The following is a 13,673-nucleotide window of genomic DNA, read 5'->3' as shown; positions in this document are numbered from 1 at the left end:
TTTTTGCATGATCATGTAGTTGACATTGTATTTGTGGCAATGCCACCTTCATAATTTTCATACATGTCGCTCTTGATTCATTGCATATCCCGGTACACCGCCGGAGGCATTCATATAGAGTCATATCTTGTTCTAGCTTTGAGTTGTAAATCCATAAAAGTGTGATGATCTTCATTATTAGAGCATTGTCCTAGTGAGGAAAGGATGATGAAGACTATGATTCCCCCACAAGTCGGGATGAGACTTTGGACTTTACAAAAAGAAAAAAAAAAGAGAAAAAAAAAAGAGAAAGGCAAAAAAAAGAGAAGGCCAAAGAAAAGAAAAAAAAAGAAGAAGAAAAGAAAAAAATGATGAGAGAAAAAGAGAAAAGGACAATGCTACTATCTCTTTTTCCACACTTGTGCTTCAAAATAGCACCATGATCTTCATGTTAGAGAGTCTCATATGTTGTCACTTTCATATACCAGTGGGAATTTTTCATTATAGAACTTGGCTTGTATATTCCAATGATGGGCTTCCTCAAAAGTGCCCTAGGTCTTCATGAGCAAGCAAGTTGGATGCACCCCACTTAGTTTCTTTTGTTGAGCTTTCATATATTTATAGCTCTAGTGCATCCGTTGCATGGCAATCCCTACTCACTCATATTGATATCTATTAATGGGCATCTCCATAGCCCGTTGATACGCCTAGTTGATGAGAGACTATCTTCTCCTTTTTGTCTTCTCTACAACCACCATTCTATTCCACATATAGTTCTATGTCCATGGCTCACGCTCATGTATTGCGTGAAAGTTGAAAAAGTTTGAGATTATTAAAGTATGAAACATTGGCTTGTCATCGGGGTTGTGCATAATTAAATACTTTGTGTGATGAAGATAGAGCATAGCCAGACTATATGATTTTGTAGGGATAACTTTCTTTCGCCATGTTATTTTGAGAAGACATGATTACTTTGATTAGTATGCTTGAAGTATTACTATTTCTTATGTCAATATGAACTTTTATTTTGTATTCATTTGGATCTGAACATTCATGCCACAATAAAGAAAAATACATTATGAATTATGCTAGGTAGCATTCCACATCAAAAATTTCTTTTTTATCATTTACCTACTCGAGGACGAGTAGGAATTAAGCTTGGGGATGCTTGATACGTCTCCAACATATCTATAATTTTTGATTGTTCCATGCTATTATATTACCCCTTTTGGATGTTTATGGGCTTTATTTTACACATTTATATCATTTTTGGGACTAACCTACTAACCGGAGGCCCAACCCATATTGTTGTTTTATTGCCTGTTTCAATATTTCGAAGAAAAGGAATATCAAACAGAGTCCAAACGGAATGAAACCTTCGGCAGCGTGATTTTTTGGAAGAATATGATCCTGGAGACTTGGAGTCCACGTCAGAAGATCCTCGAGGAGGCCACGAGATAGGAGGTCACGCCCCCCTTACAGGGTGGTGGCCCCCTGTCTCGTGGGCCCCTCGAGCACCTCCCGACCGACTTCTTTCGCCTATATAAGCCTACGTACCCTAAAACCATCGAATATCAAGATAGATCGGGAGTTCCGCCTCCGCAAGCCTCTGTAGCCACCAAAAACCTCTCGGGAGCGCGTTCCGGCACCCTGCCAGAGGGGGAACCCATCACCGGTGGCCATCTTCATCATCCCGGCCTATCCATGACGAGGAGGGAGTAGTTCACCCTCGGGGCTGAGGGTATGTACCAGCAGCTATGTGTTTGATCTCTCTCTCTCTCGTGTTCCCTCTATGGCACGATCTTGATGTATCCCGATCTTTGCTATTGTAGTTGGATCTTATGATGTTTCTCCCCCTCTACTCTCTTGTGAGGAATTGAGTTTCCCTCTTGAAGTTATCTTATTGGATTGAGTCTTTATTTGAGAACACTTGATGTATGTCTTGCCGTGTTTATCTGTGGTGACAATGGGATATCACGTGCCTCTTGATGTATGTTTTGGTGACCAACTTGCGGGTTCCGCCCATGAACCTATGCATAGGTGTTGGCACACGTTCTTGACTCTCCGGTAGAAACTTTGGGGCACTCTTTGAAGTACTTTGTGTTGGTTGGATAAATTTGAGATTGTGTGATGCATATCGTATAATCATGCCCACGGATACTTGAAGTGACAATGGAGTATCTAGGTGACATTAGGGTTTTGGTTGATTTGTGTCTTAAGGTGTTATTCTAGTACGAACTCTTGAATAGATCGATCCGAAAGAATAACTTTGAGGTGGTTTCGTACCCTACCATAATCTCTACGTTTGTTCTCCGCTATTAGTGGCTTTGGAGTGACTCTTTGTTGCATGTTGAGGGATTGTTATATGATCTATCTATGTTATTATTGTTGAGAGAACTTGCACTAGTGAAAGTATGAACCCTAGGCCTTGTTTCCTATCATTGCAATACCGTTTACGCTCACTTTTATCATTAGTTACCTTGCTGTTTTTATATTTTCAGATTACAAATACCTATTTCTACCATCCATATTGCACTTGTATCGCTATCTCTTCGCCGAACTAGTGCACCTATACAATTTACCATTGTATTGGGTGTGTTGGGGACACAAGAGACTTTTTGTTATTTGGTTGCAGGGTTGTTTGAGAGAGACCATCTTCATCCTACGCCTCCCACGGATTGATAAACCTTAGGTCATCCACTTGAGGGAAATTTTCTACTGTCCTACAAACCTGTGCACTTGCAGGCCCAACAATGTCTACAAGAAGAAGGTTGTGTAGTAGACATCAAAGACCTCAAGGAAACCTTTGAGAATTTGCGCCGATTTCAAATCAAGCTCAACCCGGAGAAATGCGTCTTTGGAGTACCAGCCCGCCAGCTTCTTGGCTTTCTGTTCTCAGAGCGCGGCATAGAGTGCAATCTTGTGAAGATCAAGGCCATCGAGAAGATGGAGGTGCCCACCCGACTGTTGGACGTGCAAAAATTCACCGGCTTCTTGGCCTCTATCAGTCGTTTCATCAGTCGGCTGGGCGAGAAGCCTCTTCCCCTGTACCAGCTCATGAAGAAGACCACTCTTTTGAGTGGAACAACAAGGCGGACGAAGCTTTTCTCCAGCTCAAGAAGATGTTGACCACTCCGCCCATCCTGGCAGCTCCGACTGATAAGGAGCCCATGCTTCTCTACATCGCCGCTACCAGTCGGGTGGTCAGCACAATCATAGTTGTGGAGCGCAAGGAAGAAGGCAGAGCATTACCAATCCAGAAGCCGGTGTATTACCTGAGTGAAGTGTTGTCCCCCTCCAAGCAGAACTACCCCCACTATCCGAAGATGTTCTACGGCGTGCATTTTTCCGCCAAGAAGCTGAAACCATACTTCCAGGAGCACCCAATCACTGTTGTCTACACTGCTCCGCTAGCTGAGATCATTGGAAGCCAAGATGCCTCGGGTCGAGTGGCCAAGTGGGCTATAGGTTTGGCCCCCTACACCATCCACTACCAGCCCCGCATCGCCATCAAGTCACAAGCGTTAGCCGACTTCCTCGTGGACTGGACCGAGACCCAGTACCTGCCGCCAGCGCCACACTCCACCCATTGGCGGATGCACTTCGGTGGTTCCAAGATGCGCACCGGTTTGGGAGCCGGCATCGTCCTCACCTCTCCCAAAGGCAACAAGCTCAGATATGTGCTGCAAATTCGCTTTGCCGCCTCCAACAATGTAGCTGAATATGAAGCACTTGTACACGGGCTCCGGCTTGCCAAGGAACTCGGCATTTGCCGGATCCTGTGCTATGGTGATTCTGACTTGGTGGTCCAGCAGTCGTCGGGCGACTGGGACGCCAAGGATGCAAATATGGCAAGCTACCGCTTCCTTGTACAGCAACTCAGTGGATACTTCGAGGGGTGCGAGTTCCTCCATGTGCCAAGAAATGACAATGAGCAAGCAGATGCCTTGGCACGGATCGGCTCCACCCGGCAAGCAATACCAGCTGGCGTCCCCCTGTAACGCCTCCTCAAACCGTCTGTCAAGCCGTCGCCAGAATCAGACTCCATCTTCGTGCCAGCTCCTCCTGGAGCAGTCAGATCTGACTTGAGGACCCCAACAGCCAGCGCGAGGACTTCGGCAGGTGGCTTGGGGACTGCAGTAGTCGCACCCGGCCCAGGGACTTTAGAACCCGGCCGGGGGACTGCAGCAGTCGGCCCGGGGACTTCTCTGACTCAACAAGTGGCAACCGACTCCAACCCGCCACCTCCCGGCCCAATCGCCCTCGTGCAAGTTGCAGTTGTGGCAGTCGAAGAAATAGCAGCACCTTCATGGGCTCAGCCCATCCTTAACTTTCTGGTGAACAAAGAGCTGCCGACTGATGAGATCTCGGCCCAACAAATGCAACGTCGGGCAGTAGCATACACCATTGTCAACAGAGGGCTGGTGAGGCGCAGCGTCACTGGTGTGTACCAGCGCTGCGTGGAGACGGATCAAGGCCAAGCAATCCTCAAAGATATCCACCAAGGCGAATGTGGTCACCACGCGGCTTCAAGATCACTTGTTGCCAAAGCTTTCCGCCATGGTTTTTTCTGGCCGACTGCTCTAGAAGATGCCAAAGACCTGGTCCAGAAATGTAAAGGGTGCCAAAAGTTCCGTTCCAAGCCACATCTGCCGGCTTCTGCACTCAAGACCATTCCCATTGCCTGGCCCTTTGCCGTATGGGGGCTGGACATGGTGGGACCATTCAAGACAGCCCGCGGCGGCATGACTCATCTGCTTGTCACCATGGACAAATTCACCAAGTGGATAGAAGCAAAGCCAATCAAGAAGTTGAATGGGCCGACTGCTGTGACTTTCATCACGGACATCACCATTCGGTATGGCATACCACACAGCATCATCACCGACAACGGCACAAACTTTGCCAAGGGAGCTTTGGCTCGTTTCTGCGCGACGCAGGGCATCCGACTGTACTTAGCGTTTGTTGCCCATCCGCAGTCAAATGGCCAGGTGGAGCAAACAAACGCCCTCATTTTGTCCGGCATCAAGCCCCGACTGGTCGAGCCTCTGGAGCGTTCGGCCGGCTGCTGGCTCGATGAGCTGCCGGCCGTCCTCTGGAGCCTGCGCACAATGCCAAACAAGTCAACCGGCTTCACGCCTTTCTTCCTCGTCTACGGTGCTAAAGCCGTCATCCTGACGGACATAGAATTTGACTCCCCTCGAGTCACCATGTACACCGAAGAGGAGGCAAGAGAGGCACGAGAAGATGGCGTTGATCTGCTAGAAGAGGGCCGGCTGTTGGCGCTCAGTCGGTCTACCATCTACCAGCAGAGTCTACGTCGATACTACAATCGGAAGGTCAAGCCAAGATCCTTCCAAGAGGGAGACCTTGTGCTCCGGCTGATACAGCAAACAGCCGGCCAGCACAAGCTCTCGGCACCTTGGGAAGGCCCTTTCATCATCAGCAAAGTGTGTTAGGGAACGTAATAATTTCAAAAAAATTCCTACGCACACACAAGATCATGGTGATGCATAGCAACGAGAGGGGAGAGTGTGTCCACGTACCCTCGTAGACCGAAAGCGGAAGCGTTAGCACAACGCGGTTGATGTAGTCGTACGTCTTCACGATTCGACCGATCAAGCACCGAACGTACGACACCTCCGAGTTCTTGCACACGTTCAGCTCGATGACGTCCCTCGAACTCTGATCCATACGAGCTTTGAGGGAGAGTTTCGTCAGCACGACGGCATGGTGACGATGATGATGTTCTACCGACGCAGGGCTTCGCCTAAGCACCGCTACGATATTATCGAGGTGAACTATGGTGGAGGGGGGCACCGCACACGGCTAAGAGATCTCAAGGATCAATTGTTGTGTCTCCAAGGGGTGCCCCCCTCCCCGTATATAAAGTAGTGGAGGAGGGGGAGGGTCGGCCCTCTCTATGGCGCGCCCTAGGAGGAGTCCTACTCCCACCGGGAGTAGGATTCCCCCCCCCCTTCCAAGTAGTAGGAGTAGGAGTCAAGGAAAGGGGAGAGAGAAGAGAAGGAAGGAGGGGGCGCAACCCCTCCCCCTAGTCCAATTCTGACTAGGCCTTGGGGCGCCCAGCTTCTCCTCTCTCTTTCCACTAAAGCCCAATAAGGCCCATATACTCCTCGGTGAATTCCCGTAACTCTCCGGTACTCCGAAAAATACCCGAATCACTCGGAACCTTTCCGATGTCCGAATATAGTCGTTCAATATATCGATCTTTACGTCTCGACCATTTCGAGACTCCTCGTCATGTCCCCGATCTCATCCGGGACTCCTAACTACCTTCGGTACATCAAAACACATACACTCATAATATAATCGTCATCGAACTTTAAGCGTGCGGACCCTACGGGTTTGAGAATAATGTAGACATGACCGAGACACGTCTCTGGTCAATAACCAGTAGTGGAACCTGGATGCTCATATTGGCTCCCACATATTCTACAAAGGTCTTTATCGATCAAACCGCATAACAACATATGTTGTTCCCTTTGTCATCGGTATGTTACTTGTCCGAGATTCGATCGTCGGTATCTCAATACCTAGTTCAATCTCGTTACTAGCAAGTCTCTTTACTCGTTCCGTAATACATCATCCCGCAACTAACTCATTAGTTACAATGCTTGCAAGGCTTATAGTGATGTGCATTACTGAGTGGGCCTAGAGATACCTCTCTGACAATCGGAGTGACAAATCCTAATCTCGAAATACTCCAACCCAACAAGTACCTTCGGAGACACCTCTAGAGCACCTTTATAATCACCCAGTTACGTTGTGACGTTTGGTAGCACACAAAGTGTTCCTCCGGTAAATGGGAGTTGCATAATCTCATAGTCATGGGAACATGTATAAGTCATGAAGAAAGCACTAGAAACATACTAAACGATCAAGTGCTAAGCTAACGGAATGGGTCAAGTCAATCACATCATTCTCCTAATGATGTGATCCCGTTAATCAAATGACAACTCATGTCTATGGTTAGGAAACATAACCATCTTTAATTAACGAGCTAGTCAAGTAGAGGCATACTAGTGACACTCTGTTTGTCTATGTATTCACACATGTATCAAGTTTCTGGTTAATACAATTCTAGCATGAATAATAAACATTTATCATGAAATAAGAAAATAAATAATAACTTTGTTATTGCCTCTAGGGCATATCTACTACTACTATTAAACAATCGAGTTGTGGCAGAAACATTACATCTCAGCCATACATCCGTCATCTCTCAATGGACCGGATTGCTTCAACATTGTATCACATCATTTACCAAAATCAATTACCAATAACATTTACCAAAATCAATTACCAATAATTACCATAATCTACGCCATTATAATTATGCAAAACTTACCAACCTGGGCCTATTTTAATCATAATCCATTAGCAATAATTACCATGATCTAATAATTACGCAATAATTACCGCGATCTCGCTCCAACTGGAGACCTCCACCTTTGGCCGTCCGGTCCTCGCTCAAACCTCTCAATCCGAATTTCTGAGGCAGCCCTGCTCGCGCCACCGTCGATCTCCTTGCTCCAACCCCTAGCTGTGTTGTACACGTACCTATCTCTACTACTATTAAACAGGCAAACATTTTCTTTTTTAAAGATAACCCGTTAAGTGTACACCGATCACTTATCACCGTTTGATCATCTAAATTAATTAAATCTAACGGATCAGATTAATCTGATGAGATATCAAAGGGTGCAATTAGCTATTACTGAAGGCGGACCGCTCCATAGGCGGACCAAAATTTTATACGTCTGCTTCGGCAACTTCCGCTCAAGCATCCCACCAAATCTTGGATAATTATTACTCCTATACCATATATAATTGTTATCTAATTATTATTATCCTTTTTTGTTGCCGGAGCATCTAATTATTAGTATCAGCTAAAAGAGAAAGCCACTCAACCTAATTGATCTCTTCCCACCCCGCGTCGGATGCTATCGGCGTCGAAACATGCCCCTTCATCCCTTCCTGTGCCCTCCCTATCTACGTCGTCGTCCCTTCCTGTTATTCCTTGGCTGAAAACAAATCTTCTCTAATCCCTCGCACTATCCACCATTGCCTCTGCAAAGGACACGCTACACACACCACCTCTATCGCCGCTGTCTGGGACACCGGAGTTGCCGCGGCCTCCGATTCGACGCACTATTAGATCAGGGTGGAGGCGGTCCGTGCCGGTTTGACCAGCCTGGCAGTCCTGTTTTCCGTGACTAGACCGGCGGCTCTCCAGACCAGGCCGGACCAAGCGGACCGGCAAGTGGCGACGACGATCAGCGGCAGGAGGCCATGACGAGCGTGCACGACGGCAGGAGGCCACGGCGACTGTCGCGGCGGCGCATGGCAGCAGGAGGCCATGGATGGCGCCTGCAGGAAACGTCTACGACGTGGACACCGGCAACGGCGAGGACGACCAAGGAGCTATTGTGCCGGCCAGCCACGGCAACCCTTGTGCGCTCCGGCACTCGCTGATGTTGTCCATGGGCTCTGGGTCCCTGTCCACCTGCGTCAGCGTGCAGCAGGCGCCCGCACACGCCCATTCCTACAGCGCTGCCGGCGGCGAGTAGATAGGACAAAAACAGGAGGATGCACACAACTTAGGTGCATTGACTGTATAACCTCTTCTCTTCATGGATGTCTCCTGCGCGCACGCACATGCATTGACTGTATGGATGGAGCGTGCAGGAGGTTTGGTTTTTCTTTAGTTTTCTATAGGGATATGCAACATGAGACCTGACGACCTTTTCACGTGCATGGAATCATTTTCTGTGGATGAAGCGAGCGCGGTGGCGACGACATGTTCAATTTCATCGTCAGAGAAATAAGGACGAAGCGAGTGCGGCTGCTTAGTTGGCGCCTGAGCCGGTTCTCTGCAGAGCAGAAGAACCGTCGTTGGGATCTGTCATACCTTGCTCGGAATACCATCGAGAGTATCGCTCCTCTCCAAACAATGCCGAACATTTTCACGGTTCTTTCTTCTACCTCCTTACAAGCATTCCTGTTTTTACAACTTGGGTTTGTATGGACGTATGTTACTTAATACTCCCTCCGTCCAGAAATACTTGTCAGAGAAATGGATAAAAGTGGATGTACTTAGAACTAAAATACATCTAGATACATCGATTCTTCCGACAAGTATTTCCGGACAGAGAGAGTACTCAATAATCCTAGGCCTTTTCGCAAAAAATAAATAAATTGAATGAAGTCTTTTTTTGTTCACCTTCTCAACTACATCAAGACTGAAGATGCCTACGCTTTATAACAATTGATTAAACATATAAAAAACTGAGATAATTAGGTGCCAGTGCTCTATGCATACGATGATTCATTTAAATGATAGGTCGATTTGTAATATCTTAATTAGTATTAGAATATCTTTTCTATGGGAATTCTTATTTTTGTCAGTGACCAAGGTGTGGGCAAAAGCAGACCTGTATTATTTTCATTACCATTTATTTTAAAACAGAACGTGAAACAATTAAGCATCATCATCGACCGGAGTGGAGACCTGAGTCTGACCACCGCCTACCTACCTCCGCCAAACCATCACTTCCAGACACAGCAATGTTGCCTCACCCACAAGACGCAGATCCAACCTGCGCGAGAAGAAGCAGAAGCCGCCAATGGGCGTCCTGACGGGCACCACTGGGGCTAGGCCTTTCCGGGACTGCACCCCCACAGACAACATAGGTGCTTCCACGACCCTCCCACATGGAGCTGCGTGACCACCACCGCCACCCATCATCGTCTAGGGGTGGCAGTGTTGCTGAGAGGGAGTACACCTCCCTATGAGTAGCACGCGGCACACAACATCAGACCGCCACGCTCCACCGATCAACTGAGACCTGTGCCAAAATAACAGCCTGCGGAAAAGGATGCCCTGCCTTCACCTTCCTTGGGGCACAGGTGGGCTTTGTTGGCGCCCCCTCCGACGGCGGTGAAGCGAGGGAGCAGGGGGTGGTCTTGCGGTGCAGGTAGGGTTTTCCCATGTCACCCGAGTAGAGTAACACGAATATAATATTAGTTGAGACGTGCGTTGCACGTGCACGCTTGCTAGTTTCCTTCAGTCTCCCACTTGCACTAGAGTCAATAATCTAGTACATCGCCATGTAATTTAACACCAATATTCATATCTGTATATGACTAACACCCATAGTTCACATCGTCATGTGACCAATAACCAAAGGGTTTACTAGAGTCAATAATCTAGTTCACATCGCTAGGTGATTAACACCCAAAGAGTACTAAGGTTTGATCATGTTTTGCTCGTGAGAGAAGTTTAGTCAACGGGTCTATCACATTCAGAGCCGTATGTATTTTGGAAAATATTCTATGTCTACAATGCTCTGTACGGAGCTACTCTAGCTAATTTCTCCCACTTTCAATATGTATCCAGACTGAGACTTAGAGTCATCTAGATCAGTGTTAAAACTTGCATCGATGTAACCCTTTACAACGAACCTCTTGTCACCTCCATAATCGAAAAACATATACTTATTCCACTAAGGATAATTTTGACCAATGTCCAGTGATCTACTCCTAGATCACCATTGTACTCCCTTGCCAAACCAGGGCATAGTATACAATAGGTCTGGTCCATAGCATGGCATACTTTTATAGAACCTATTACTGAGGCATAGGGAATGACTTTCTTTCTCTTTCGATTTTCTGCTGTGGTCAGGATTTGAGTCTTACTCAATTTCATACCTTTGCAACACAGGCAAGAACTCTTTCTTTGACTGTTCCATTTTGAACTACTTCAAAATCTTGTCAAGGTATGTACTCATTGAAAATCTTATCAAGCGTCTTGATCTATCTCAATAGATCTTGATGCTCAATATGTAAGTAGCTTTACTGAGGTCTTTCTTTTAAAGAACTCCTTTCAAACACTTATTTATGCTTTCCAGAAAAATTCTACATCATTTCTGATCAACAATATGTCACACACATATACTTATCAGAAAGGCTACAGTGCTCCCACTCACTTTATTGTAAATACAGGCTTCACTGCAAGTCCGTATAAAACTATATGCTTTCATCAACTTATCAAAGCGTATATTCCAACTCCGAGATGCTTGCACCGGTCCATAGATGGATCGCTGGAGCTTGCACATTTTGTTAGCACCTTTAGGATTGACAAAACCTTCTGGTTGCATCATATACAACTCTTCTTTAAGAAAACCATTAAGGAATGCAGTTTTGACATCCATTTGCCAGATTTCATAAAATGTGGCAATTGCTAACATGATTCAGACAGACTTAAGCATTGCTACAGTTGGGAAAATCTCATTGTAGTCAACACCTTGAACTTGTTGAAAACCTTTTTGCGACAAGTCGAGCTTTGTAGATAGTAACACTACTATCAATGTCCGTCTTCCTCTTGAAGATCCATTTATTTTCTATGGCTTGCCGATCATCGGGCAAATCCACCAAAGTCCATACTTTGTTCTCATACATGGATCCTATCTCAGATTTCATGGCCTCCAGCCATTACGCGGAATCTGGGCTCATCATCGCTTCCTCATAGTTCGTAGGTTTATCATGGTCTAGTAACATGACTTTCAGAACAAGATTACCGTACCACTCTGGTGCGGACCATACTCTGGAAGACCTACGAAGTTCTGTAGTAACTTGATCTGAAGTTTCATGATCATCATCATTAGCTTCCTCACTAATTGGTGTAGGAATCACTGGAACTGATTTCAATGATGAACTATTTTCCAATTCGGGAAAAGGTACTACTACCTCATCAAGTTCTACTTTTCTCCCACTCTCTTCTTTCGAGAGAAACTCCTTCTCTAGAAAGGATCCATCTTAGCAACAAATATATTGCCTTCGGATCTGTGATAGAAGGTGTACCCAATAGGTTCCTTTGGGTATTCTATGAAGACGCACTTCTCCGATTTGGGTTCGAGCTTATCAGGTTGAAACTTTTTCACATAAGCATCGTTGTCCCAAACTTTAAGAAATGACAACTTTGGTTTCTTGCCAAACCACAGTTCATAAGGCGTCGTCTCAACAGATTTTGATGGTGCCCTATTTAAAGTGAATGCAGTTGTCTCTAATGCATAACCCCGAAACAATAGTGGTAAATCGGTAAGATACATCATAGATCGCACCATATCCAATAAAGTGCGGTTATGATGTTCGGACACACCATTACGCTGTGGTGTTCCATGTGGCGTGAGCTGTGAAACTATTCCACATTGTTTTATATGAAGGCCAAACTCGTAACTCAAATATTCTCCTCCATGATCAGATCGTAGACACTTTATTTTCTTGTTATGATGATTCTCCACTTCACTCTGAAATTCTTTGAACTTTTCAAATATTTCAGACTTATGTTTCAGCAAGTAGATATACTCATATCTGCTCAAATCATCTGTGAAGGTCAGAAAATAACGATACCCGCCACGAGCATCAACACTCATTGGACCGCATACATCGGTATTTGTTATTTCCAACAAGTGAGTAGCTCATTCCATTGTTTCGAAGAACGGAGTTTTTAGTCATCTTGCTCAAAAGGCACGGTTCGCAAGTATCAAATGATTCATAACCAAGTGATTCTGAAAATCCAACTTTATGGAGTTTCTTCATGCACTTTACACCGATATGACCCAAACGGCAGTGCCACAAATAAGTTGCACTATCATTATTAACTTTGCATCTTTTGGCATCAATATTATGAATATGTGTATTACTATGATAGAGATCCAACAAACTATTTTCATTGGGTGTATGACCATTGAAGGTTTTATTCATGTAAACAGAACAACAATTATTCTCCGACTTTAAATGAATAACCGTATTGCAATAAACATGATCAAATCATATTCATGCTCAACGCAAACGCCAAATAACATTTATTTAGGTTTAACACTAATCTCGAAAGTATAGGGAGTGTGTGATGATGATCATATCAATCTTGGAACTACTTCCAACACTCATCGTCACTTCCCCTTCAACTAGTCTCTGTTTATTCTGTAACTCTTGTTTCGAGTTACTAATCTTAGCAACCGAACAAATATCAAATACTCAAGGGCTACTATAAACACTAGTAAGGCACACATCAATAACCTGTATATCAAATATACCCTTGTTCACTTTGCCATCCTTCTTATCCACCAAATATTCAGGGCATTTCCGTTTCTGGTGACCATTTCCTTTGCAGTGTAAGCACTCAGTTTCAGGCTTTGGTCCAGCTTTGGGCTTCTTCGCGGGAGTGACAACTTGCTTTTCATTCTACTTGAAGTTCCCTTTATTTCCCTTTTCCCTTTTCTTGAAACTAGTGGTCTTGTTAATCATCAACACTTGATGCTCATTCTTGATTTCTACCTTCGTTGATTTCAACATCGCGAAGAGCTCGGGAATCATTTTCGTCATCCTTTGCATACTATAGTTCATCACGAAGTTCTACTAACTTGGTGATGGTGACTAGAGAACTCTATCAATCACTATCTTATCTGGAAGATTAACTCCCACTTGATTCAAGCGATTGTAGTACCCAGACAATCTGAGCACATGCTCACTGGTTGAGCAATTCTCCTCTATCTTTTAGCTATAGAACTTGTTGGAGACTTCATATCTCTCAACTCGGGTATTAGCTTGAAATATTAACTTCAACTCCTGGAACATCTCATATGGCCGATGACGTTCAAAACGTCTTTGAA

The sequence above is a fragment of the Triticum aestivum genome, chromosome 3B, assembly GCF_018294505.1.
Source record: "Triticum aestivum cultivar Chinese Spring chromosome 3B, IWGSC CS RefSeq v2.1, whole genome shotgun sequence".
NCBI lineage: Eukaryota > Viridiplantae > Streptophyta > Magnoliopsida > Poales > Poaceae > Triticum > Triticum aestivum.
Note: the sequence above shows the minus strand (reverse complement) of the source record.